Source organism: Schistocerca piceifrons, chromosome 3 (assembly GCF_021461385.2).
Source record: "Schistocerca piceifrons isolate TAMUIC-IGC-003096 chromosome 3, iqSchPice1.1, whole genome shotgun sequence".
NCBI lineage: Eukaryota > Metazoa > Arthropoda > Insecta > Orthoptera > Acrididae > Schistocerca > Schistocerca piceifrons.
Window position 1 is genome coordinate 283823563 of NC_060140.1, and position 27211 is coordinate 283850773.

Here is a 27211-nt window from a genome sequence, read left to right on the forward strand (position 1 = left end):
GCTACCATGTTAAGAATATTTATTGATGAAAAGTTAGATACAATGTACATTTCTCTATACACTGTTAACGCACTCACGGCACAGAACTGACCAACGAGGATGTAACCAACATCACCTGGTGATGGCGAAACTCATATACACTCAATGTTGAGAGCCCTCTAGACGCTTTCGATATAAATGTACCATGTTCCAATACGGACTAATGCAAAATAAGCGTAATTCCACCTAGCAACATTTATTGAAGCTCTTGGACGATTGTGGAGGAAGGTAGACGAGACTAGGAAGTTAAATTGCTTTTAACTTTTTCTAATTGACAAGCAAGAGGCGTGACAGTGAGTTTATGGGATATTTACACATGATAGTTGACTGGCCCTTAAGGTGGATACGCATGTACAAGATTGCGTTGCCTATTGAAACAGATTTTATCGTTCTTTCACCGTTCGACTTTGCCGATTGTGATAAATATTATCTCTAAAGTCTGTGTTATCTCCAACGAAGATCTTTGGTATAGCATAACAGTTTCGGCTTTTAAAGTTTGTTATCGGAGTGAGAAACGTCCTGGTTAGTATTAGTAATAATAACGTAACTTTATTTTTTTTTAATAAATCGTGTTTAGTTAGTTGTATCATTGCAACAGTCTTTAAGAGTCACTGAAGTGTAATGCCGATATTTTAAGGAGAAGTTGCCAGATCGTTTTGAAAAGGCTAGTTGCAGTTGTGACAACAGAACTGTTACCTTACGCACAGACAAAATGTTTTTTTTTTTGCTATTTGTAATTTATTGCTTGTATCCCGATCAAGTGATGTTAACAACGCCTGTATTACGAGATTTGTGTTTGAGTGATACCGGCACGATGACAGATTGTGTGGTGAAACTGTCATAGTATTTGACAACTGTATTGCACATTTGTTAATTATTTAATTAAATAGGGCGCGCACCAACAGCTATACCAGGTGTCTGACTAAAAGCATAAAGTTTTGTTTTTTGCGCGTGTCACATGTTATGAACTCATCTAATGTTGTTGTTGGACTGCTTTGAATGTTAGTAATAGTCAGTTTTCATAATTTTAATAGGTGGGTCATATGGCTTGATATGCAAGTTACTTTGGTACAGTCAGCTAATGCTGCAGGCCGTTTACAGTGGGCCGGTCCTGTAGTAGCTATAGTATTGTGCTTTCTGCGATGTAAGTTATTGTCCCGCGCGGCTTTAAGGACACTGAGGGATCATTTTCGTAGCTGGTGAATGGTACTAGTCAGAATTTTACATATTGTCGGGCGCTATGTATGCGTGTCGATCTGTAAACTGTTTTGGAGTTATGGAAGGGACAACTTGTAACACACGCAATGAAGATCCTGACTTTTATTCAGAAGGTGACCAGGCCAACGGTATAATTGTAGTAAAACTTGTTTCTCCATTCCAAGGTTTTACGTCTTCCCGCCATTTACGTTATTTTTTGCGGGCCGTGTTATAGGCCCTGTTCACTCAATTGTTTTTCTGTCATTAAAATTTTCTTACGGCTAGCAATTTCCTACATTTTCGGCCCTGCAGTAACTTCCACAACATACATTAGCGTCGATTTTCAAATCGATTTACATGGAATCTGTGTAGTGTTGCCGCTCACACACATGTAGGATAATACATAACGTAAAAACTGTACATTAAGATTTTACTTCCTTACATGCCCATTTGTAACAAATCATTCTTCTAATCTTGGCAAGATCGAACAATGCACTTGCCTCTAGGAGAAACGCAGAATTGTTTTCAAGAATGTATGTTGAAAATAAGTTGATGGTTAATCTGCTTACTATCTCGCCACTTGGCATGAGATTCTGCTTTATCATCACGGGTTTTGATGAAATTTTGTGTGAATAGCAGTAAGTGCCAATTCATACTAAAACCTTTGTCACTGCACGTCAGATTTCCATTGACAATCTCAGTTCTGTGGAAACTACTAGTCCTGGAACGAGTGCACATTTCTCTTCACTCTTGTTGACAATTTTTATATTCTTAGCAATATGTGTGCCATATGATTATCTAGATATTAAGATTGTGAGCTCGACTGTGTACTGATGTAAACTAAAAAGTTGTTATATATTTTCACCACTTTTTTCCTATTTCCTGCTTCTTCTTTCTCTTACACCCCCCTCCCCCGCCTCTGACACACACACCCCTATCATCCCCCACTCACCCCATTTTGTTCTACTCCTTTTTGGTGATGACTTGGATGCCAGACATACATTGCAGTCTTTTTTACTTGTTTCCTGTGTCCTTTCAATAGAAAGGACTGTCAGATGATTCTGGCGTCCAGCATTGTTTATTTCTCTGCCATTGGTATCTCACATGGTTGGAAAGAGATGCAAAGTGATTTGTGTTGATCTGTAATTCTGTCATATTACATGATTTATTCCAGGTTTGTTTGTCAGTTCAGTGGAATATTTGACTAATAATTGAACTAGGCCTTGCTTCATACTGGCAGGCATATGTTATTCTCTTTAATTTCTCTTCCATTTGATAGAATTTGTTAAGACTTCCTACAGGTATCTCCAGATTTAATGTTGTCCAATCTCGCATTGCTCTTTGTAATGACAGTTCTTAAATGTTCATTTGCTTCACGTCTAAATCATAAAATATTTGCAAACTACACTTCTGGAAACCCATTTCTTCTTGTAAACTTACTAAACTGCAAATCATGTTCCTCAATAATATTCCCCTCCGATTTATCTGTTGATTAAAAGTTCTTTGAAGTGAGGTTTAAAATAATTGAACACATCTTGCCGTGTACCGCAAGTCTCTAGAGGAACGGAGGGTTCCAAATGATTGGAAAAGAGCACAGATAGTCCCAGTCTTCAAGAAGGGTCGTCGAGCAGATGCTCAAAACTGTAGACCTATATCTCTTACGTCGATCTCTTGTAGAATTTTAGAACATGTTTTTTGCTCGCGTATAATGTCATTTCTGGAAACCCAGAATCTACTATGTAGGAATCAACATGGATTCCGGAAACAGCGATCGTGTGAGACCCAACTCGCCTTATTTGTTCATGAGACCCAGAAAATATTAGATACAGGCTCCCAGGTAGATGCTATTTTTCTTGACTTCCGGAAGGCGTTCGATACAGTTCCGCACTGTCGCCTGATAATTAAAGTAAGAGCCTACGGATCATCAGACAAGCTGTGTGGCTGGATTGAAGAGTTTTTGGCAAACAGAACACAGCATGTTGTTATCAATGGAGAGACGTCTACAGACGTTAAAGTAACCTCTGGCGTGCCACAGGGGAGTGTTATGGGACCATTGCTTTTCACAATATATATAAATGACTTAGTAGATTGTGTCGGAAGTTCCATGCGGCTTTTCGCGGATGATGCTGTAGTACACAGAGAAGTTGCTGCATTAGAAAATTGTAGCGAAATACAGGAAGATCTGCAGCGGATAGGCACTTGGTGCAGGGAGTGGCAACTGACCCTTAACATAGACAAATGTAATGTATTGCGAATACATAGAAAGAAGGATCTTTTATTGTATGATTATATGATAGCGGAACAAACACTGGTAGCAGTTACTTCTGTAAAATATCTGGGAGTATGCGTACGGAACGATTTGAAGTGGAATGATCATATAAAACTAATTGTTGGTAAGGCGGGTACCAGGTTGAGATTCATTGGGAGAGTGCTTAGAAAATGTAGTCCATCAACAAAGGAGGTGGCTTACAAAACACTCGTTCGACCTATACTTGAGTATTGCTCATCAGTGTGGGATCCGTACCAGGTCGGGTTGACGGAGGAGATAGAGAAGATCCAAAGAAGAGCGGCGCGTTTCGTCACTGGGTTATTTGGTAACCGTGATAGCGTTACGGAGATGTTTAATAAACTCAAGTGGCAGACTCTGCAAGAGAGGCGCTCTGCATCGCGGTGTAGCTTGCTCGCCAGGTTTCGAGAGGGTGCGTTTCTGGATGAGGTATCCGAATATATTGCTTCCCCCTACTTATACTTCCCGAGGAGATCACGAATGTAAAATTAGAGAGATTAGAGCGCGCACGGAGGCTTTCAGACAGTCGTTCTTCCCGCGAACCATACGCGACTAGAACAGGAAAGGGAGGTAATGACAGTGGCACGTAAAGTGCCCTCCGCCACACACCGTTGGGTGGCTTGCGGAGTATCAATGTAGATGTAGATGAATATTATCACATTTATGTATGTTTGTTAACAGTGTATGCAGAATGATGATCATCTGGCGATTAGTTTATGTAAGACATACCCAGAAGATCAGAAACTGACATACAAGTGGGAATAGTAATTTGTCTTCACACAGTGACTGTTATTTATGATCTGGAAGGTATCACTGCTGTCAGCTGCAATGGGACATTACGCGTAATCAGCGGCAACCAGTGAAAATGTATATTGAACCGGGATGCGGACCTGGGATCTTGTGATTGCTAGGCACATACAATAACCATTGCACCCTCTGGGACACAGCATTATCGCAACTGCACGAACTGTCTCAGCACGCCTCACGGATGATCCACACTCCCACAGAGTGCCACTTATCTGCATCAGTAAGCAGGAGATCCCAGGTTTGAATCCCAGTCTGATACACAATTTTTGCTTGTTGCCGCTGATTCTGTGTAATGTCCCACTGCAGCTGACATGTCCAAAAGAACATACACCACGAATTCATATAATTGATATGCCTGGCTGGACAATGGATTCACTTTCTTCAGTGCAAGTGCACTAATGCGTCCTCAGAGTAGTGAACAGTGAGTACAATGGACAGGGACTGTGGGTAGGTGAAGTTCGGTGGGAGCGTGGATTGACTGTGAGGCGTGCCAAAATAGTCCATGCAATTGCGAGTATGCTGTATCCTGCATGGTGCAATGGTTAATGGACATGTCCAATAAGCATGAGATCCCGAGTTCGAATCCTGGTCCAGTACACATTTTTGCTCTTTGCTGCTGATTTTGTGCAATGTCCTGCTGTAGTTGACAACAGTGATCCCCTTCAATTCACATATAATGTTTCACAACTGCAGATTCTGTGTGGTGTCTGTTCTTTCAGACATGTCTGAAAGAACAGACACTACAGATTAATACGATAATCTCTGGTACAAAGGACTGTATTTACATTGTTCAATTATACATTGCTGAAATGAAACTTTGCACAATGAACATTAGGCGCCAACTCGATAATAGTGTGACTGTACATTATAAAAGCTAATATAGAATTTCACAAGATGAGCACCTACTGACTTGAAAATAATATTGGTAATGTGGAGCATTACGTAATGCTCATACTTTATTACTGGCTATAGACTCAAAAGTAACATAGTTTGTGCTCTTTCAATGCTGGCTGCCATGCCACTGAGAAAGAAATGTACGCATTGAATTCTAACCTGTCACACAGTGTAAAATACCCTGTTTAATGATAGTTGCAGGTCAGTTATCATAAAATGTTAAAATGTGGAGTTGTTATATTTTAGATAACTAAAAAGACAGGAACTGTATAGAATACAAAAATACATTAGGCAAAGATGCTGCTTTGATTAACAACTAGATGGATGTTTGGTGCAACTGGTGGTTCTGTTTTATCAGTTGGTATTTCAGGTGTGCACTGGGATTTCCAACGCCTGCCAAGGTTTTCCTAAAAACTTGAGATATTTCATAAATTAATGTGTTATTCTAGGAAAGTTACACATTTTTGGAATTGGAGAAATTTAGACAAGGCAGTAACACAGAAATTTTGAAAGGATACAGTCTCATATTTGAATATTCCAGAAATCGACGCTGTTGAATAAAGATTTTAAAAAAGACAGGAAGTATATGGACTTAAGAAAAGATTCTCTTTAATAAGACCGTAAGTGCCTTCAAATAAGGTTCACCAGTCGTAAAACAAACAATTATTAGTGGTATTCAATTTTTAAGTGCTCATGGTTTTAGTGAATCATTAATTTTGGAAAATTTCTTTAAATAAAATTTTTATATATGAACTGTTCACACACTTGTCATCAGTGGTCTCTGAACTACATACTAAGTAATGAGGATTTGAAAAATACAACCTGAATAAAATTTGCAGATTTCACATTCACATTGTGATTGTGGAGAATGCAAGACAGACTTGAAGACCTTGACTTTGCTGTCGATATCTGTCTGCTCTCACAAAGATTGCATGGCATGGAAGAAAAGCTGGAAAGACTGAAAGAGGAAGCAGAAATTGCAGGATTTAAAATGAATGTTCAGAAAACTAAGGAAATGAAAACACAGTTTGAAAAACAAGCGAAGCTAACAGTGTATGGAAAGGAATTTGAACAAGTAGACTCCTTTGTATATCTAGAAAGTACCGTCTGTAAAGATAGAGGGGCCAAAGAGGATGTAAAGAGTCAGATACAGAAAGCAAATGGAGCCTTTGTATAACTGTACCCTGTCTGGTGTAATAAGAACATCTCGAGACGAACCAAGCTGCACTTGTTCAGTAGCAATGTAAAGTCAGTCGTCCTGTATAGTTGCAAAACATGGAAAGTAATCAACACGACTGTGAACCAGCTGCAAGTCTTCATAAACTGGTGTCTTCGGCAAATTATGAATGTGAGGTGGTCAGATGTTATATCAAATGACTAATTGTGGGAGATGACAAACCAGTGACCAATCCGTAAACAAATAAAGGAAAGAAAATGGAGGTGGATTGGTCTCACTATATGCAAACTACAAGGGGCTGTTGAAAAGGTAGCACTGGATTGGAACCCACAAGGAACACGTAAACGTGGCCGCCCGAAAAAGATAGGGAAAAGAACTGTGGAAGAAGCAGCTCTGAAAGCTGGTAAAACATGGAGTGGAGTGAAATGTTTGGCTGCCAACAGAGCCGGATGGAAGGTCTATACTGCTGCCCTATGATCCAACAGGAACAACAGGAAATAAATCAAGTGAGTCAAGTCACATTCACATTGTATATGTATTCTGTACGTAGAAGTGAGCCTATCATCATTCACATGGACAATTTGCCATATATGAAGGGTGCAAGCAGATCTCACAATTTGCAGCATTATTCCCAGAGCTGTTGTCGGTCCTTCAGTTTCGAGCCAAGTAGAGGGTCTCAACCTGCATTATTGGGTGGAGAATTGCAGGGCTCCTCATTGGTACATCAGGGATGCACTACACTAAGGTAGCTGGGCGCCCTCCACCAAACGCTGTGTGGCGGTTTGCAGAGTATCAATTTAGATGTAGCAGCAGCTACTTAGGTGGCAGAGTACTTGGGGAGTGTACATGGTGGTTTTATAGGCTGGGAGGTAGTTTGAGGTAGTCTTATGAACACTTCCCAGTTGACATCCAGATAGTGAAATCAGACTGCATTCAGAATAAAGACACTTCAACTGTCAAAATTGTATCCTTAACTTGTCACAGTATTCATAGAGAAGTCACTGAATTTGCTGCTCTCCATGAAATATGTTGCACTATACCCCATTCTCTGTGACCATTCTGAATATGGGTTTGCGGCTAAACATAAAGTTCCTTGTTCCTCAGTCATGGTCCGTCTCTTGGGGATGGTGGTGGTGGGGGAATGACTTGCACCAAGTGGCATTCTTCCTTCCCTCTCCCGACAGGAATCTACCATCCTCTGCCCTCTTTGTATTTCCCATACCAGGTTGGCCCATGGTTTTTTACTCTGTTGTGAGCTCCATCCCTTTTGTAGTTTGGGGGGCTCCCCCTCAAGGTGACTGCCCCCGCCTTATGGCCGTTTGCACCAAATATACCCTCCCACCCTCCTTGTCACAAGTATTAGTAGACAGCACTAGGGTGGTTACATCTGTCCTCAGTTTTTTTTGTGGAAGTGGTTTGTCCTATGTACTAAACACTGGAGCTGCAACCCATTTCAGTGTGGCCCACAGAACATTTTCAGTTGTTAATATTGCAGTTAGTACCCTATGTATCTTACTCCTGATTCAGTGGCACATTCATGGCGATCTTTCTGACAGCGACCTTTTTCCTATTGTTCTCTCCTTCACCATTCGGACATCTAGAACATGATCCACGTTGGTTGCTTCGGAAAGCTGGTTGACAGGCTTTCTCCTCAGCAGCCTGTTATGTGATGGATATCGACAAATTGGTACAGAATACTATTGATACTATTAAACTTGCTGCAGCAGAAACAATACCCTACTCCTCTGGCTCATCCCGATGACCACCGGTGCCGTAGTGGTCTGAAGATATAGCTGTAGGTATCGGGGAATGCCGCAGAGTGCTTCAGCAGCACAAGTGCCATCCCTCTGTGTGGATAATTTAATAGCATTTGAGAGACTCCGGGCGAAAGTGCAGTTTTTAATAAAGAAAAGGAAGCAAGAGTGTTCGGAGCAATATGTCTCAACTATGCAATCCTGTATCCCATTGTCCCAAGTATGGACTAAACTCCACTGCATTTGCGGCCATCCATCACTCACGGCAGTCTCCCCAGGGTCCTCACGACTCTTTGGCAAGTTCATGTTTGGCTACCACGGGGCCCAACCTTTGCAGCATCTTTTCCTTTCTGTGTTGCATGTCTCTCCTCTCGATATTCCTTTTCCCCTTCCTTGGAAACATATCTTGGTTGTTTTTGGGAATGTGTTTTGCAATTTCAGTATCCTGACATCGGAACAGTCCTTCCATTGTTTTTTCGTTCACATTTTGCTTCTTCGTTCTCCTCCTACTACCCTTCCTCTGCTTCAGTATTTGAGGTTCCTCTTTTTCTTCTTCCTCCTTGTGTGCTCCTGAAGGCCGGCCCATGATAGTGATGCGCAGCAGGTGACTGGGTAAGGTGTAATTCCCATCCCCGGGTCAACAGGTGGGTTTCTCATGTAACCCCTGGTACAGGCTAAGCCCAGGGAGGGGTGATTTCCTGAGCTGTTACCTTCCCAAACTGCCAATTGGTCTCTCTCTGTCTTGTTAGAAAGGTGTGACCTGAGGTGTGAAAAATCACCTAAGGTGTGTGAGCCCCCATCTGAGGGGGACTTCCAGTTGGAAGGAACGCTGGCAATCATGAGGGTATTCTTGCAATAAGCTGAACATCTCCTCAGTCTACAACTACTAAACCTAAACGGAATGAGGCTAACGAATTGAAGACCCTTCCAGCTGCGCCGTGGTTCCTCATGGTTTCGCTTACTGAAGGCGGCCAGTCCTTTGCTATGGTTTATCTGTTTGTTATTCAGAAAGGTTTTGGTGCAGTTGCTGGCCTTGTGAAATCCTGCTCTCATTTATGCAATAGTGCTTTGCTTTCATTGACTACTTGTGATTCTTAAGCACAACTGCTTGCAGCTTTGCTCCTCCATGACTATCCTCTACTTGTCGAGGGCCTCACATGCTGAACTCTTTGTGTGATGTTATTTACACTAGGCTGCGCAATGGTCTGATTAAGGCAGAAATTCGAACTTGCGTCTCTCATCTGGGCATCATTATGGTCCTTCGGGTGATGAAAAAGATAGATGCATCATTAGTGCCCACACACACTCTTTCTCACATTTACCATCTGGCACTTAAAGTACCATTCTTGTTACTTCTTGGTCTGTCTCCTCCTCCTCCAGCTGTGCAACAAGCCACTAGATTTTCACCTCACATGGCAAAACAGGCCTGCTACACAACCAACAGGCCAGAAAATACAGAACGAATACTCCTGCGTAAACTTTTTACGTTCCTCCAGCCAACAAACATCTGAATCGTCATCTGCCAACCGTAGAGGCTCCAAGAAATCAAACAGAGGCAAACGGTCTTCTCCTTCGCCGACTCTGAGCTCCTCTTCAATGATGTCACTGCATGATACCATCACCCGGCCAACATCTGTGTTGCTGATGCGCACAGTAAAACTTTTTTCTGCCCTGGACTCTGCAGATCAACCGAGGGAGAGCATCGATGTCTCTACATCTCGTGGAGCAGGATTCTTTATCCTCTGCATTCTGTAGCAGAGTGTCTTTGAAGGCTGGCACTTGGCAGGTACTGAGGTGACACCATTTCATTTTTTCCCCCCTCCCCTTTCCTTGTCGTGGCTCTCCTCCCATGGAACATTTGTAGCCGTAGATCCAACAAGGAGGAATTACAGCTGCTCTTGGAATCGCAGTGTCCACTTGTTCTCTGCCTCCAATAAACAAAATTATGTCCTCACGACCACTTTCACCTCTCACATTTCTTTCCGGTCTATTTTGACCTATCCCCTGATGATGGCTTTCGTTCTAGTGGGGGAGTCATGCTGCTCATCCGGGATGACGTTTGTAGTCACACAATCTCCCTGAACACCTAGATGCAAGCTGTTCCAGTCCGCATTTTCCTTCCTCACTTCATCTTTTCTCGTTGTATTATTTGCATCCCTCCATCATTTGTTCTCACCAGGGTAGACTTCCTCCAGCTTGTTGGGCAACTCCCTCACCCCTTTTTGCTGCTCAGTGATGTTAATGTGTGCTAATCCCTTTGCAACTCTCCCAGAACCTGTCAAATAGGTGCCCTCTTGACTGACATCAATCAGCTCAACCTCACCTGTCTTAACAGTGGAGCACCCACGTTTCTTTTAGGCTCCACGCACACCTATTCCTATTTGGACCTCTCATACTGCACCGCCGAGTTTGGCCATCGTCTCAAGTGGTCTTTTCACTCTGACATGTAGTGAGGCGACCATTTCCCATGTGCTATCCGTTTTATGACTCTTATCCCAACTAGTTGCAAACCCAAATGGCAGCTTTCTAAGGCCGACTGGAGGTTTTACTCCTCCCTGGTGACCTCTGACGAATGATTTTTCCCCAGTTGCGATGATCAGATAGAATACCTTCCCAATGTTATCCTTACCAATGCAGAATATTCCATTCCTCACACATTTTCCTTACTATGCTATGTTCCAGCCCTTGGTAGACTGAGGCGAGCCGCGATGCAATTCGGACACAGAGACAAGCTCTACACTTCTTTAACCGCCATCCTATGATGACAAACTGTATTCACTATAAACAGTTGTGTGTGCAGTGTCATCATCTCTTTTGGGATTGCAGAAAAGCTGGCTGGATTTCATTTACTAGTTCTTTCAACAGTTTAACTCAAGCTCCACCCAGCCTTCCTAAATACGCTCCTGTTCTCATAATCATGAGTGCTACAATACTGCTTTTACTATAAGGAATATAGATCATGCTCTCATTTCATCCTGATCCTCCACCCCAAGACCTGACAAATGTTCACATTCAGATGTTGCAGGACCTTTCTCTTGCGACCAAGCACTTTCTCCTTCGTATGTACGAGGGTCGGTCAAAAAGTAATGCCTCCCATTTTTTTTCTACTTAAAGAAATTAAGTTAAGTGAAAAATTTGAATTTGGCGCCATTCCTCAAACCTTCTTCTGCAATCCACTGCAGTATAAACTTTCTGTGTCAACAGGTGGCAGCACAGCAGAAGTTTGTAACATGGCCGACATCGATGTTCGTTTGAGACAGCGTTGTGTGATTGAATTCTTGAATGCAGAAGGTGAAACGCCCATACGCATTCATGAAAGACTGAAGAAGGTGTATGGTGTTGTGACAGTGGATGTCAGCACTGTTAGACGATGGGTTCGTCGTTGTAAGGAAGCTGAAGGGCAAACACCGTTGACTGACGAAAAGCGGAGCGGCAGGCCGGTGAGTGCAGTGACTCCACACAACATTCAGCAAGTTGATGACATCATTCGTGGTGACCGTCGGGTGACTGCAGATGAAGTGTGTCGCATTATTTCTCTTAGTAAAGGCAGTGTGATCACGATTATTAAACAATTGGGGTACTCAAAAGTTTGTGCACGGTGGGTTCCAAGAATGTTAACCGATCAGAATAAAGAGGCAACGAAAACAATAGCCTCCCAACACTTGCAGCGCTTCCGTTTGGAGGGAGATGAGTTTCTGAAAAAAATTGTGACCGGGGACGAAACATGGGTGCATTTTTTTGAACCCGAATCAAAGAGGCAGTCAATGGAGTGGCGTCACACAAGCTCGCCGAGGAAGAAAAAATTCAAAACTGTGCGATCGGCAGGGAAAGTTATGGCAACAGTTTTCTGGGATACAGAGGGTGTGATTCTGGTTGATTTTTTGGAGCAGGGATGCACAATAAATTCTGTTCAATACGTCACAACCCTCAACAAACTTAAAGCACGTCTTCAGCGAGTTCGCCCAACAAAATCAATGGCAGATGTTCTTCTTTTGCATGACAATGCAAGACCACACACCAGTCGTCACACCTCTGACGAGATTGTCAAAATTGGATGGGAAGTTTTGCCTCATCCCCCATACAGCCCTGACCTGGCACCATCAGACTTCCATCTGTTCGGGCCACTAAAAGAAGCTCATCGTGGGATTCATTTTGAAGATGAGGAGGTCGTCAAAACATCCGTGCGTCAATGGCTTAGGAAGCAGAGCTGTGATTTTTACCCTGCTGGGATACATGCCCTTGTTCAAAGATGGACCAAAACTGTAGAGATGGGCGGAGATTACATTGAAAAATGACAAAATGATCCTCAATGTTGTGGTTTTCAACCTATGTAATTGCATTTAAATTTCCTGACAATTAAACGTAGAAAAAAAATAGGAGGCATTACTTTTTGACTGACCCTCGTACAATCGCATTTGGGCAGAGGGCACATTTTCCAGATGCTGGCATGAAGCCATTGTCGTACCCATGTCTAAGCCCAGTAGGGACAAACACCTTCCTTCTAGCTACTGCCTCATTTCTCTCACTAGCTGTGTTTGCAAGGTGATGGAATGCATGATTAATGCCCGGGTGGTGTGGCGGCTGAGTCTCGCAATTTACTAATCACTGCACGATATGGATTTTGAGCACGCCGTTCTGCAGTTAACCATCTCATCACTTTGTCAACCCATGTCATGAATGGTGTTTCTGCGGAAATGCCAGACTGGCTGTTTTTTTTGATTTGCAGAAAGCCTAAGATACCTGCTGGAGGACTGGTATCCTTCATACTCTCTGCACGTAGGGATTCCATGGCTGCATGCCCCGTTTCCTTCAGGAATTTTTAAAATACCAAGTTGTCAAGGTACGTGTGGGTTCTGCCTTGTCGGACACCTTTGTCCAGGAAAATGGTGTGCCTCACGGTTCCATCATGAGTGTCATCTTGTTTGCTATTGCCATTAACTTTCTTATGGCCTGTCTCTGTCTAGGCACCTCCGGCTCCCTTTTTGTTCACGAGCTTGCCATCTATTGCGGTTCTGCATGGGCTTGTCTCCTGGAGCGGCATCTTGAGCATTGTCTCAATCGTACTTACTTGTCGAGCATCGACAATGGCTTCATCTTTCCACCGACAAAATCGTTTGTATGAATTTTTGGTGGTGCCGTGGGTTTCTTCCACTACCTTCACATCTTGGGCCTGTTATTCATCTGTTTGTTGAAACTACAAAGTTACTGGGGATTGTGCTCAGTTGGAAACTTTCTTGGTCTTCCCACATGTATTACCTGTCTGCCTGTGATCCGTCAGTGTCCTACATGTCCTCAGTGAATCGGACCACACTCCTCTGTTTGTACCAGTCCCTTGTCCATTTGAAACCTAGCTAAGGGTATTTTGTTTATGCATCTGCACGTCTGTCTATCTTATGCTGTCTCAATACAAGCTACCATCGTGGCAGTTATTTGGCCACTGGTGCCTTTTACACTAGCCTGGTTGAAAGTCTGTATGCAGAAGCTGCTGAACTACTGCTGTGTTTTTCTTCTCAGCAGATGTGCATGCTGTTTGTCTGCCATGCCTGGCCTCTCATCCTGTGTGTCCTCCATCGTGACTTCTTTGATTGCCAGTATGGGGTGCATGCCCCTTCTCTGTTACCTCTTGACGTTTGCTTTTGGCTGTTGTTCTGGCAGCTTAACTTCACACTGCCTGCCACTTTCCCAATGGGTGTGAACCCTTTGCCCCATGGCTTAGTGCGACGGCCCGTATTCACCTTGTACTTCATTCGCTTCCTAAGGACACTACCCCAGACTCTCTCTATCGCTGTAATTTTCTTGGCCTTCACACAGAACTTTGTAGTAGTAATTCTGCGTACACTGATGGCGTGGACTGACCGTGGTGTCGGGTGTGCCTTCGTCATTGGCACCGATGTTTTTCGGTATCAACTTCCGGAACAGGAACACTGCTCAGTATTTACAGTGGAGCTCTTCGCCTTGTACAGGCCAAGCAGTACATCTGGCGACACTGGCTTTTTGATTGTGTCATCTGCTTCGACTCTCTGTGCCCTTCAGAGGCTCTGTATGCTGTACACTGTCAATCCCTTAGTGCAACGGATTCAGGAAAGCTTTCACTTGTGGTCATGTTGGTCTGATGGGCAATGAGGCTGCTGATGCTGCTGCCAAGGCTGCAGTCCTCATACATCGGCCCGCTAGTTCTTCCATTCCTTTCGGTGATCTCTGTGTTGCCATCTGTCAGCAGGTGGTGTCACTTTGGTATTGGCACTGGTCATACCTTTATGGGAACAAGCTCTGGGGAATTAAATCCCTCCCAGTGGCTTGGCCGACCTCCTCTTGGCTCTCTCGTCACAAGGAAATCATTTTAGCAAGGTTGTGTATTGGGCACTGTCATTTTAGCTATCACCATTTTTTAAGTGTTGAACCCCCAACACTTTGTGTTCATGTCCTCGACCTTTGATGGTTCTCCATTTCCTGATGGATGCCCTTTTCTTAACCACCTACATTCTAATTTATGTTTGCCGTCTGAGTTGTAAGCTGTTTTAGCGAATGACATGCTGGCTGTCAACCACGTTTTACTTTTGACCCGTCATAGCAGTATGGTGAAGGACATTTAATCTTTAGTTCTGTCGATTGGGCTTCATGTGTAGTCACTTATAACTCCTTTTTCATCCTCGTGTTACGTGGTTCTGACATGGGTGCATATGATAATCGTTGCTTTTGTGCCTTAAAACAAACCAAATACACACACAGCGGTTCCTGGCATCCCTGTCAGTGGTAACATCTGCACTGATCCAGTGGTACTTGCTGATAGTTTTGCAGCACACTGTGCTGAAGTATTTGCTTGCAGTAATTACCATCCTCGTTTCCTGACCCAGAAACACATTATAATTGCTGCCCACCATCTTTCCATGCACATGGCGCTGTGTCATATAATGTCCATTTTAGTGAATGAAAGGTTTGCTGCACTTTGGCAGATAGTTGCAATATTGCCCCTGGACCAGACAAAATCCACAATCAAATGCTCAAACATCTTCATGCTGACAGCATGAAACATATCCTCCAGGTTTTTAATCACATTTGGTGGGAGGAAGTATTTTCCTGTCATTGGCAGAAGGTATTAATATTCCTGTCTTGAAACCAGGAAATGAACCATGTATTTTAATTAACTACCGTCAGTCTCTCTGGCGAATGGGCTGTGTAAGATATTCAAACAGATGGTCAACTGCTGTCTTTGTTGGTGCCTTGAAGCCAGAGGGCATGTATCACAATTTCAAAGTGGCTTTCAGGCCTTGCAGTCCACTGCAGATCATCTGGTTCATTTGTAATGGGCAGTGTGCGGTGCTTTCTTGCGCTGCCGACATCTAATTGCTGTGTTCTTTGACCTACAGAAGGCATAAAATACCAGCTGGCTACACCACACCTATCTGCACTGCATGAGTGGGGTTTCTGGGGCATTTTTATACAAAATTTCCTATCGCTCCAATTTTTTCTTTTCAACTCTCGACAACCAATATGTACAGGAAACTGGAGTCCCTCAGGGCTCGGTTCTGAGAATAACGCTGTTTGCTGTTGCCATCAATAATATTGTAAATGCAGTGTGCACAGTCTCTCCGCCACTGTATGTGGAATATCTTTGCCTTTGCTATGCCTCTGTGAGTCTGCACACTGCTGAGGGCCAACTTCAGGTGGCTGTCTGGAGGGTCCATGACTGGTCATTGAATCGTGGCTATCAATTTTCTCCTGAAAAATCACGAGTTATACATCTTTGTCGACTCCGGACTGTGCGCTCGCACCCAGAAACTTATCTTGGTGACCAGTTACTTGAAGTTGTTGAAGCTTTCCAGTTCTTAGTTACTTTATATGGCTGCTGCATATCCACCAACTCAAGGCAACTCAGAAAGCTGAATGCTCTCCATTTTCTTAGTCACTCCTCATTGGGCATGGACCACACAGTTCTTCCGAGGTTTTACAAAGTGCTGATTTTATCCAGCTTGGACTATGGATGTGCCTAGGGGTCAGCAGCACCATCTGTACTGAGCCTGCTGGGCCCTGTTCACCACATTGTCATGCAGTTGGCAACAAGGGCCTTCCCTATGAGCCCTGTTGACAGCCTCCTGGTGGAAGCTGGTGTCCCATCACTGCAGATTAGATGATGGCAGCTTCTGGCAAGTTATGCAGTTACGCTCTGTCAGATGCCTACCCACCAATGTCACTCAACTCCGTTCCACAACCACCAGTTCAGACTGTTTTCACATCGCCCAAAACTGGGAAGACCAGCTGGGATCTGACTCGATATTCTACTGCAGGACCTCCAACAGCCTCCGTTAGTCTGTATTCCAGGAGCTCCCTCTTGACTCCCCCTGTGGGCTGTACCCTGCCCTGTGACATGGATGGACCTAATTTGTAGTCCCAGGAAGGACCTTGATCCTACCCTTCTCCGGCATCTGTTTCTTTCATTCCTCCACGGTTATTCTAATGCAGTATGCACCTATACAGATGGATAGAAAGTCAGTGACAGGGACAGTTACACTTTTGCACATGCAAGGAGACATGAGAATCACTCTGAGTCCATGCGGCGTATATACTGTAGAGCGGTTGCTATCTCTCAGGCTTTGTGATATGTCAAATCCTTGGCCGCAATGAACTTTCTGATCTGTAGTGATTCTGTGAGTTGCTTAAAAGGCGTAATCCAGCGCTATTCCAAATATCTTTGGGTCACCAAATCCAGGACCGAATGGCTAACCTCTACAGCTCTGGAAAGACAATGATCTTCATCAGGACTCTGAGCCATGTAGGCATTCCAGGAAATGAACTCGTTGACTGTTTAGCTAAAGATGCAACTGCAGGGGATAACCTTGACATCGATACTGGATGCTGACCTCAGATTACAACTTCAACACAGTATTTTGAGGCTCTGGGAATTGGAATGGCAGGCTACTACAACTTAAAACAAGTTGAGAGCGATTAAAGGGTCCACTAGGGTGTGACATACATCTTTCCAAGCTTCTTGGAGAGATGCTATTGTGTTGTGCCATCTATGCTTGGCCATACTAGAATCACCTATGAGTTCCTTGTGTGTCAGCAGAATCCTCCTCATTGCAGCTACAGTAGTGCACTGACAATAGCGCATGTTCTTGTTGTGTGTTGCCCTGTTGGCCAGTCTGCGGCACCATCTCAGCTTGCCTACCTACTTCTTCAGATGTGACAGCAACTACAGAAGTGTTGCATTTCCTGAGGGAGAGCAGATTTTGCTCTAACCTATAATACTCTTCCACTTCCAGTGTTAGAGACGGTTGTGTGGGCGAGAGCCTCCACCTGTGGCAGGTACCCACCAAGCAACCACAGGTTACCTTCTTCCCCTCTCACCTTGTATCTTTAGACCTTCTGTCGCAAGATGCTGTCTGGGTTCTCTCTTTTCTTTTACCTGTGTGACAACTGCTGTCACGCCCTGTTAAACTCTTTGTCTTGCTTATATAGTGTGAGCAGCCAAGTCCCCACTTTTTTGCTTTTTACCTTTTTACATGTTTCTTTCATAAGGAGGGACTGATGACCCAGTAGTTTCATCCCTTTAAAAATATAATCATTATAATTGTCGTACGAGATTTAATTTCCAGAATTGGAGTCCTTCAGTTAGTGTTGGCATTGGTTTGGGAGGCCGTGCCTCCACACCAGCCAGGTTCCCTCTTCCCCCATTCTCCCTATTTTTGTCTGGTCTTCTGGACCATTTTGTTTTGCCTTTTCTTGTGTCTTCTTCTGCTTGTGTTGTCCACCCTATGTTGTGACCATTGTATGATGTGTTGATCAGGATGGGTCTACACCTACACCTACGTCCATACTCTGGAAACCTGAAAGTGCATGGCAGAGGGTATGATGCATTGTGCCAGTTGTTAGGGTTTCTTCCCATTCCATTCACATATCATAGTATGAAGGCTTTCACGACTGAATGACATATCTTCTGGTAAACCTTCCGGGATGTAAGGTCGTGGTCCGTGAAACTCTTCAGCTCCTAACGTTTCGTCCAGAGCTGCGGTGGACATCTTCAGAGGGGTGTTTCTCCTCCGGTGAGTCTTGCCGACTGATGGGTCGGACGTCTGAGAGCGACTTATATATCGTAGAAAGTGGGCGTGACCAGAGTTACACGTGATATGCAGAGATAATCTTTGTCATAGATAAAACTTAACTATCGATCGTAATCTCGTCACGGATAAAACTGTCTAGCAATTCTGTAGTGCTACTGTCCAAATATCACTAAGTTTCATGGTCTCTTCTTTCCGATTAAAATTATCCCTATGTTTATATATTTCAATTGCTTCTCTACAAAGCCGTGGGTAATAGTTCGTCGTCGTAGATAAAATTTTTGTTTCGGAAAACTTCACTTGATGATTTCCTGACTGAAAAGCGTGTTCTGCTACAGCCGATTTATCTGTTTTTCCTAATCGGCAAAGACTTCTGTGTTCTTTTAACCGTGTATTTACGCTTCTTTTTGTTGTTCCAATATAAACTTTACCACATGTACACGGAATTTTATATACGCCACTGGCTGATAGAGCAGCGCGTTTATCTTTTACAGACCGGAGAACATGACAAATTTTCTTCGTTGGTCTAAAAACAGGTCTAATATCATGTTTACTTAAAATCTTTCCAATCTGATCCGTTACTGTCTTTATAAAAGGGAGAGAGACTGTATTCTTCCATCGCTTTTCGGGCTTGTCCTTACGCTTTTTGTTGTTTGGGTGCAGAATTCTGCTTACTTCTTTCTTTGAGTAGCCGTTTTTCTCAAAAGCGTGCTTCAGATGTTTTAATTCGACGTCTAGATACTCCGGCGTGCAAATCCGTCTGGCTCTGTCAACGAAACTTTTAATCACACCTCTCTTTTGTTGTGGATGGTGGTTAGAGTTTTTATGTAAGTATCTGTCTGTGTGTGTTATTTTTCTAAAAATCTGTTGTTTCAATCTTCCATCTGTCTGTCTCATAACTAAAACATCCATATGTTGGGAAGAATAATTTTTTTAATGTGTCCTGTGTGAGCTGATAATAAGTCAACAAGCGTATGTTCTGGAATCAAGAGATACTGCATCGACCTGACCGCCCTGGTCCGAAGCCTCCTGTACGTCATGTGAGAAAAGTTCAAGTTGGGTTTCACATGATCGATGTTTTCGGAATCTGTGCTGGTTGGTGTGGAGAAAGTCATTCCTTTCAACATACCTCATTATGTTTGAACTCAGAATATGTTCTAAGATTCCACAAGTCGATGTCAAGGTTATTGTACAGCAGTTTTGTGGATCGCATCTACTACTTTTCTTGTAGATGGGTGTGACTGTGCCTTTTTCCAAGAACTGGGCACGGTTTCTTGTTCAAGGGATCTATGATGGGTTATAGGAAGAAGAGGGGCTAACTCAGCTGCAAATTCAGTATCGAATCTGATATGGATTCCATCAAACAATGGAGTTTTGTTCAATTGTAACGATTTCAGCTATTTCTCAACACCACTTACACAAAAACAGACTTCTCATCTTTTCAGAGGTACGAGGATTAAAGTGTGGCAATTCTCCTGGGTTTTTCCTTCATAAAGGAACATTTGAAAACTGAGTTAAGCATTTCATCTTTTTCTTTGCTACCCTCAGTTTCAGTTCCTGTCTCATTCACAGCCAAACGCTTTTCATTCAGCATACTGCTTGTTCACAAAGAGAAGAGCTAATTCTGAGGGGGGGGGGGGGGGGGTGCAGGGTATTGAGGAGGTAAGCTCTGCCTACCGGCGCACAGCATATTGATGGGGTAATAAGTCGCGCTAACGTTACGCAGTGCTGGCAACACTCTGGCATCCACATAAAAGTTGTGCTCCAAGCGGTATACACAGTGCCATCTATTAGCCGCAGCAGCAGCTGTTAATGTTGTGCATATACTAGTGCAAAAGCGGACAGCGGCGTAATAAAAGATTGCTGGATAAGTGAAATTATTTATGTGTAAAACCCAATATTGCAATTTCGACGGTTGGCCGTTATGAAGTGAAATCGAATGTTTCATATTGAATGACACTGCCTATTGCTACTAATTTTGTAACAATTCTCTTGGACAATTTGGCATTTTACAGAACTAGTAGAAAAACTTACATTGTGGCAATAAAAAGAGAAGGAATAAATTTGGAAAATTTATTGACAATTGTTGCGCTGTATTGCACTCTCAAATACATCACTCAGAATCACTTTCATTGTACTCCTCTTCTGTGCACCATCATGCCTCCAGTATTCTTCTTCTAGTTGTTGGACCATCCTGCAGTACCCTTCCCAGTCATCAGCAGTTACAGACAAAAGGGATTCACTTGCTGTTGCAAAAAGGTTAACTATCCGACTTGTCCCCTGAAATGTTGTGCTCCCTAAACAACCGTTTTAATTTTGCCCATGCCAGTTCTATCGCACTCAAATCACAATTGTAGGGAGGCAAGCGTACAACCATGTGGCCTTTCTCTTTCGCCATTTCGTCAATAACATATGTTTTTTTTGCAGGTCTATGCTCTTGTACTGAAGCGAACAGAACCTGCTTTCTCATGCTCTCATTACAGGCGACACACCTATTTTGAAGCCATTCCAACATCCTCACTTTGGTGTCATACCATGTGGGTGTTTTCTCAACATGTCTGTTATGGTATGGAGTGTTGTCCATTACAGTTACCGACTTCGTAGGAAGTTTCGGGAGCACCATGCTTGAAAACCACCCTTCATAATTTCCTGAATTCATCTGACCATGGTAGTCACCTTTATTTAGCCCAAAATTTTAGTTCGACTTCCCTGACAAATCCCTTCCTTGATCTAACGCTTCCAATAATCAGTCTTTTGCAGGATGTTCCCGAACCAACAACTCTGACAATATCCCTCACCCCCTGCGGGTTCGGGGGTTAGAATAGGCCCGCGGTATTCCTGCCTGTCGTAAGAGGCGACTAAAAGGAGTCTCAAACGTTTCGGCCTTATGTGATGGTCCCCTGTCGGGTTTGACCTCCATATCTCAAAATTTTTCCAAAGAGCGAGCCGATTGGGGAAGGGCGCCTTACTTGGTGCATTGTGTCCATCTTGCGTTGAGAACTTTCGCCAGCTTATTCGTCGTTGCGTTGCAGTCCTGCCCGCTCTACATCTCTTGGGCATGGATACGCTCCTGCATGCCCTTTCTACCAAGCAATGTGCAGGGCCACTTTCTGCACTGACGGCGACCATGGACCACATGTCACCTAACATTCAGCATGGTAGCCAGTCCGTTGTGGTGGGGCCGCCATGTACCCTGTTGGTTGTAGCCCCCTGACAACACAGGGATCGCTCTACTGATGCCTGCGCCGTTAACTCCCCACGTATGCCAAGGAGTAGATGCCCATCTCCCTGGGGCATCAGGACTCCCGGCAATGGCCATCCTGCCAGGTGGCTATTGCTGCAGCTGGGTGGCGCCCGTGGGAAGGGCCCTTGGTCGGAGTAGGTGGCATCAGGGCGGATGACCCGCAATGAAGCGTGGTACATCATCTCTCGCTGGCGGCCAGCCGCCAGCAGTCTCTGAGCGTTCGAGGGCTCATTTTAAAGCTAACGTTTATGACCCCAAATCGTTCCCATCCCTGGCCACACCATGGGAGGAACGAAAGGCAATGAATGACAGTGACGTGTATTCGCCCAGGTATCTCATCTGTACCAGAGCTGATGGTGACTCGTTTCTATCCGTGAAGCCTCAGTTCTTTGTAGAGCATTTAGAGGACAAGTTTGGGGAGGTGGAGGGCTTGTCCAAAATGCGCTCTGGGTCAGTTTTGATAAAAACGGCATCCTCTGCCCAGTCACGCAGGTTACTTGCTTGTGACAAGTTGGGTGATGTTAACGTTACCATCACCCCACATAAGAGTTTAAATATGGTCCAGGGTATTATTTTCCATCGGGACCTACTTTTGCAGTCTGATGACGAGCTGCGCGCCAGTTTAGAGCGCCGAGGTGTACATTTCGTCCGGCGCGTTCATCGGGGTCCGAGGGACAATCCGGTAGCTACCGGTGCCTTCATCTTGGCTTTCGAAGGAGATACATTACCAGAGAAGGTCAAGGTGATGGTCTACCGATGTGACGTCAAACCCTATATCCCTCCCCCGATGCGGTGCTTTAAGTGCTGGAAGTTCGGTCACATGTCCCTTCGCTGTACTTCTAGCCTCACATGTCGAGATTGTGGACGCCCATCTCATCCCGATACTCCATGTGCTCCGCCTCCCGTCTCTGTCAACTGTGGAGAGCCTCATTCACCTTGCTCGCCGGACTGCAGTATCTTACAGAAAGAACGCAAAATCATGGAATATAAGACCCTGGACCGACTGACCTACACTGAGGCTAAGCGGAAGTTTGAACGGCTACATCCCGTGCGCATGATGTCATCTTATGCCTCCACTGTCACTCCTGCTCCAGCTCCTTCAGCTGCAAGACATACAGTCAGCTCTCAGAGTCAGAGGACCTCACCTGCCCCCTTGACGATGGGGGCCCCTTCTCTCGCTGTTGCTTCCACACCATCTACCTCGGGAGCAGCACCCACTAAACCACTGGGGACACCAGTCCCCACTTCTAAGCCGGAGAAGCGTAAGTCTTCTTCGGCTTCTCTCGCTCGGAAGGGATCCCTTGGGTCACTCCCTTCCCAGGTTCCTACCAGCGGCACAGCAGACGCCAACCAGTGGCTGAAGAAGCCACAGGTTGCTGGTCGAAGGGCTTCGCGATCCTCTTCAGTCCCGGAGACTGACTCCAATAAGCCCTCTCAACAACGGCAACCAAAGGAACAGCGAGTGAAAACGACTCTGAAGACCCGTAAGACCAAGACACCTGCGGTGGCACCTACTCCACCGCTACCTAAAAGCTCTGCGTCTGACTATGAGGTGGAGATCCTTGCGTCCGCTGAGGACCTCACTCTCGCCGGTCCCTCAGACGCAATGGATAGCACTTGCACGGGTGCTCCATCGGAGGCAGCAGGTGACCCAGCGGCGTAATCTGCCTTCTCAGTCCCGTCACGCCTTTCTCCACCATGGACAATACCATCCTCCAGTGGAACTGCAGTGGTTTCTTCCACCATCTAGCTGAGCTCCGCCAACTTATCAGCCTTCACCCTTTCTTCTGCATTGCTCTTCAGGAAACTTGGTTTCCAGCAATGCGAACCCCCGCCCTCTGTGGCTATCGGGGTTATTATAAGAACCGGGCAGCATATGAAAGGGTGTCTGGTGGCATCTGCCTCTATGTCCTTCACACTCTGCACAGTGAGTCAGTCCCTCTCCAAACACCTTTAGAGGCTGTCGCTGTTCGGGTGTGTACGCCACAGGCTGTTACCGTCTGCAGTCTTTACCTTCCACCGGATGGTGATGTCTCGCAGCATGTCCTGGCTGCGCTGATAGCCCAATTGCCGCCGCCTTTCTTACTATTGGGCGACTTCAACACCCATAACCCTCTGTGGTGTGGGTCAGTGGCAACAGGTTGAGGCGCCACCGTTGAGCATTTATTGTCGCAGCTCGATCTCTTGCTTTTAAATGATGGTGCCTTCACACACTTCAGCGTGGCACATGGCACATACTCCGCCATTGACCTTTCAATCTGTAGCCCTAGCCTCTTACCGTCTGTCCAATGGAGTGTGCATGACGACCTGTGTGGTAGTGACCTTCTTTCCGATCTTTCTGTCACTACCACAGCGTCACTCTTCTGGGCACCCTAGCAGATGGGCTGTGAACTGTGAATAGGGCTGACTGGGACTTATTCTCCTCCACTGCCACTATTGAGCCTCTCTCTCATGGTGACATTGATGCGGTGGTCCAATTGGTCACCATCGGCATCGTTACTGCCGCCGAATCTGCCATTCCCCGTTCCTCTGGGTCCCCTCGGCGGCGGACTGTGCCTTGGTGGTCGCCTGAGATCGCTGCAGCGATTAAAGATCGCCGGCGGGCGCTACAGCGTCACAAGCGACATCCCTGCATTGAACACCTCATCACCTTCAAACGGCTGCGTGCGCGGGCCCGCCGCCTTATCTGCCAAAGCAAGCAGGAGTGCTGGGAGCGGTATGTGTCCACCATTGGCCTCCATGTCACTCCATCGCAGGTCTGGGCCAAGATTCGATGCGTCTACGGCTATCGGACCCCTGCCAGCGTCCTTTCAGTGGACTGCCAGCGGCGCCTCCTCGATCTTTACAACCGTCTTTGGGTCGAGGGGGAGTTTCCGTCGCAATGGTGGGAAAGCGTTGTCATCTCCGTTTTGAAACCTGGAAAGAGCCCTCTGGAGGTGGACAGCTACCGTCCCATTAGCCTCACCAACGTTCTTTGCAAGTTGCTTGAACGGATGGTGAGCCGGCGCTTGAATTGGGTACTGGAGTCTCGGGGCCTTCTGGCTCCATCTCAGGGTGGGTTCCGTAAAGGCTGCTCCGCCACCGACAATCTGGTGAGCCTGGAGTCGGCCATCCCTACTACCTTTGCCCGCCGTCAGCACCTGGTCGCTGTCTTTTTCGACATGCGGAAGGCATACGATACGACATGGCGTCATCACATCCTTTCTACGCTTCATGGATGGTGTCTTCGGGGCCCTCTGCCGATCTTTATCAGAATTTTTCTGTCATATCGTACCTTCCGCGTGCAAGTCGCGGCTTCATATAGTTCCTCCCGCGTCCAGGAGACCGGTGTGCCACAGGGTTCTGTTTTAAGTGTCTGCCTGTTTGTAATAGCCATTAATGGGCTCGCTGCCGCCGTGGGAAATTCTGTCACCGCTTCCCTGTATGCCGACGACTTCTGCCTTTACTACAGCTCTACTGGCATTGCAGCTGTTGAACGTCAGCTACAGGGCACTATCTGCAAGGCGCAGTCTTGGGCTGTAGCTCATGGGTTCCAGTTTTCGGCAGCCAAGACCTGCATTAAGCATTTCTGCCGGCGACGTACTGTCCACCCGGAGCCGCGGCTTTATCTTGCCGGCGAACTTCTTTCAGTGGTGGAATCACACAGGTTTTTGGGGGTGGTTTTCGATGCCCGGTTGACTTGGCTGCCTCATCCGGCAGCTTAAACAGGCGTGTTGGCAGCATCTAAACGTTCTGAGATGAGATGCTTGAGCCACACCCGCTGGGGCGCCGACCGATCTACCCTGCTACGGCTCTACCAGGCGTTAATCCAGTCCCGTCTGGATTATGGGAGCCTGGCTTATGGCTCAGCATCCCCATCTGCGTTGCGGGTGCTGGACTCAATTCTCCACAGCGGGATACGCCTTGCCACTGGTGCTTTCCGCACCAGCCCTGTGGACAGCATACTAGTGGAGGCAGGTGTCCCTCCACTGCGGTTACGACGCCAACAGTTACTGGCTGCTTATGCTGCCCGCCCATGTTTTTAGCTTGCCCGGGCATCCAAATTACCGTGTCCTGTTCCCGCAGTCAGTCGTCCATTTGCCAGAACGTCGGCCCCGGTCGGGTTGTCCGATTGCCGTACGCGTCAAAGAGCTCCTCTCTGGGCTTGGGTTTTTCCCTGTTCCACCTCCTTTCATGGCACCTCTGCGCACATCCCCGTGGTGTGTGCCTCGCCCTTGCCTTCGGCTCGAATTGGTACAGAGCCCGAAGGACTCAGTCCCTCCGGAGGCCTTCCGATGCCGCTTTTATTCCATCCTGGCCACGTATCAGGGCTTTGGTGTTGTTTACACTGACGGCTCGATGGTTGCTGGTCGTGTCGGTTATGCTTCGACTCAAGGGGACCACTATGAACAACATTCATTGCCAGCTGGCTGCGGCGTTTTTACTGCTGAGCTGGTCGCCATCTTTCGTGCCCTAGAGTATATCCGCTCCTGCTCAGGTGAGTCCTTCGTCATCTGTAGCGATTCCCTGAGTGGTTTACGAGCTCTCGACCAGTGTTTCCCTCGTTCTCGTCTGGTGATGGCTGTCCACGAGTCCCTGCATTCTCTTGTCCGTTGCGGCCACTCTACGCTCTTTGTGTGGACCCCCGCTCATGTCGGTATCCCGGGCAATGAACTTGTTGACCGCCTGGCCAAACAGGCCACCAGTGAACCCACCCTGTACATTGGCCTCCCGGAGACTGATTTGCGGGCGGTCTTCCGCCGCGAAGTACTCTCGCTTTGGGACACTGAATGGCGCAATCTGCCCACGCCAAACAAACTCCGTTCTCTCAAGGCGACGACGCGTGTGTGGCAGTCATCCATGCGAGCCACTCGCAGAGATTTGGTTGTTCTTTGTCGGCTCCGCATTGGCCACACCCGAATGACTCAGTTATTTATTGCGTCGTGAGGATCCGCCTCTCTGTCGCTGTGGGGCGGTTTTGACGGTGGTGCACATTTTATTAACTTGTCCGCTTTTAACTGTGCTCAGGCAGACATTTGCACTACCTGATACGCTCCCTGCCCTTTTACTAGATGACTCTGCCATGGTGGACTAAGTTTTGCGTTTTATTCGGGCAGGGGGTTTTTATCGTTTAATCTGAGTGTTTATGTTTTTTAGTGTTGATTCTGGCTTGTAGCCTCTGATTTTTAAACTGAGTTTTTAATGTGTTCTTGGTGGTTGGCTTTTCCTCTTTTTTTCTCTATGGTCGGCCAACCACCGTCACACTCTGTGTGTTTTAATTTGTTTTGTCTGATCTCTGTCGGAGTCTTTCTAGTCCTGTGTCATCTGACGTCTTTTCTGCTATTCGTTTTTATTGTCTTTGGGCGGTTTTAATTTTTTGGAAAAAGGGACCGATGACCATCGCAGTCTGGTCCCTTTAATCCCACAAACCAACCAACAATAACCCTTCTTTGCCAACATTTACCTACTGTCATATTGCTGTTGATCCACTTTTCATCCAAATAGAATATTTCTGTTGCTGCTTCCTTTAGATGTTTCATTTGCACAATGAAACGCAACCGCCAGTCAACAATGTCTCCATGCTCTACCAGTAAAGACCGCTTATTTTGTACATTTTGGCATGTGAATCCCATGGATAACAAAATATTCCGCAGTGAAGTAATACCCCACGTCCAGTCGATCTTTTCTTGTAGAACAGGACGAAGTGTACTCAGACTGGGAGCAATCTTCGGGAGCAATCTTCTGTACCATATAAAAATCTTTGATTGTTTGTTTTAC

At 45.7% G+C, this 27211-nt stretch overlaps 1 protein-coding gene across 2 annotated transcripts in view; it reads left to right on the forward strand.

Moving 5' to 3' along the window:
• Positions 1 to 487: 487 nt before the first annotated feature.
• LOC124787829 (RISC-loading complex subunit tarbp2) overlaps positions 488 to 27211 on the forward strand; it is a 163687-nt gene continuing 136963 nt past the window's right edge. For both annotated transcript variants that reach the window (XM_047254764.1, XM_047254765.1), the window contains exon 1: positions 488 to 561. The gene's annotated coding sequence lies outside the window, so the exon portion shown is untranslated. The remainder of the gene's footprint in view (positions 562 to 27211) is intronic.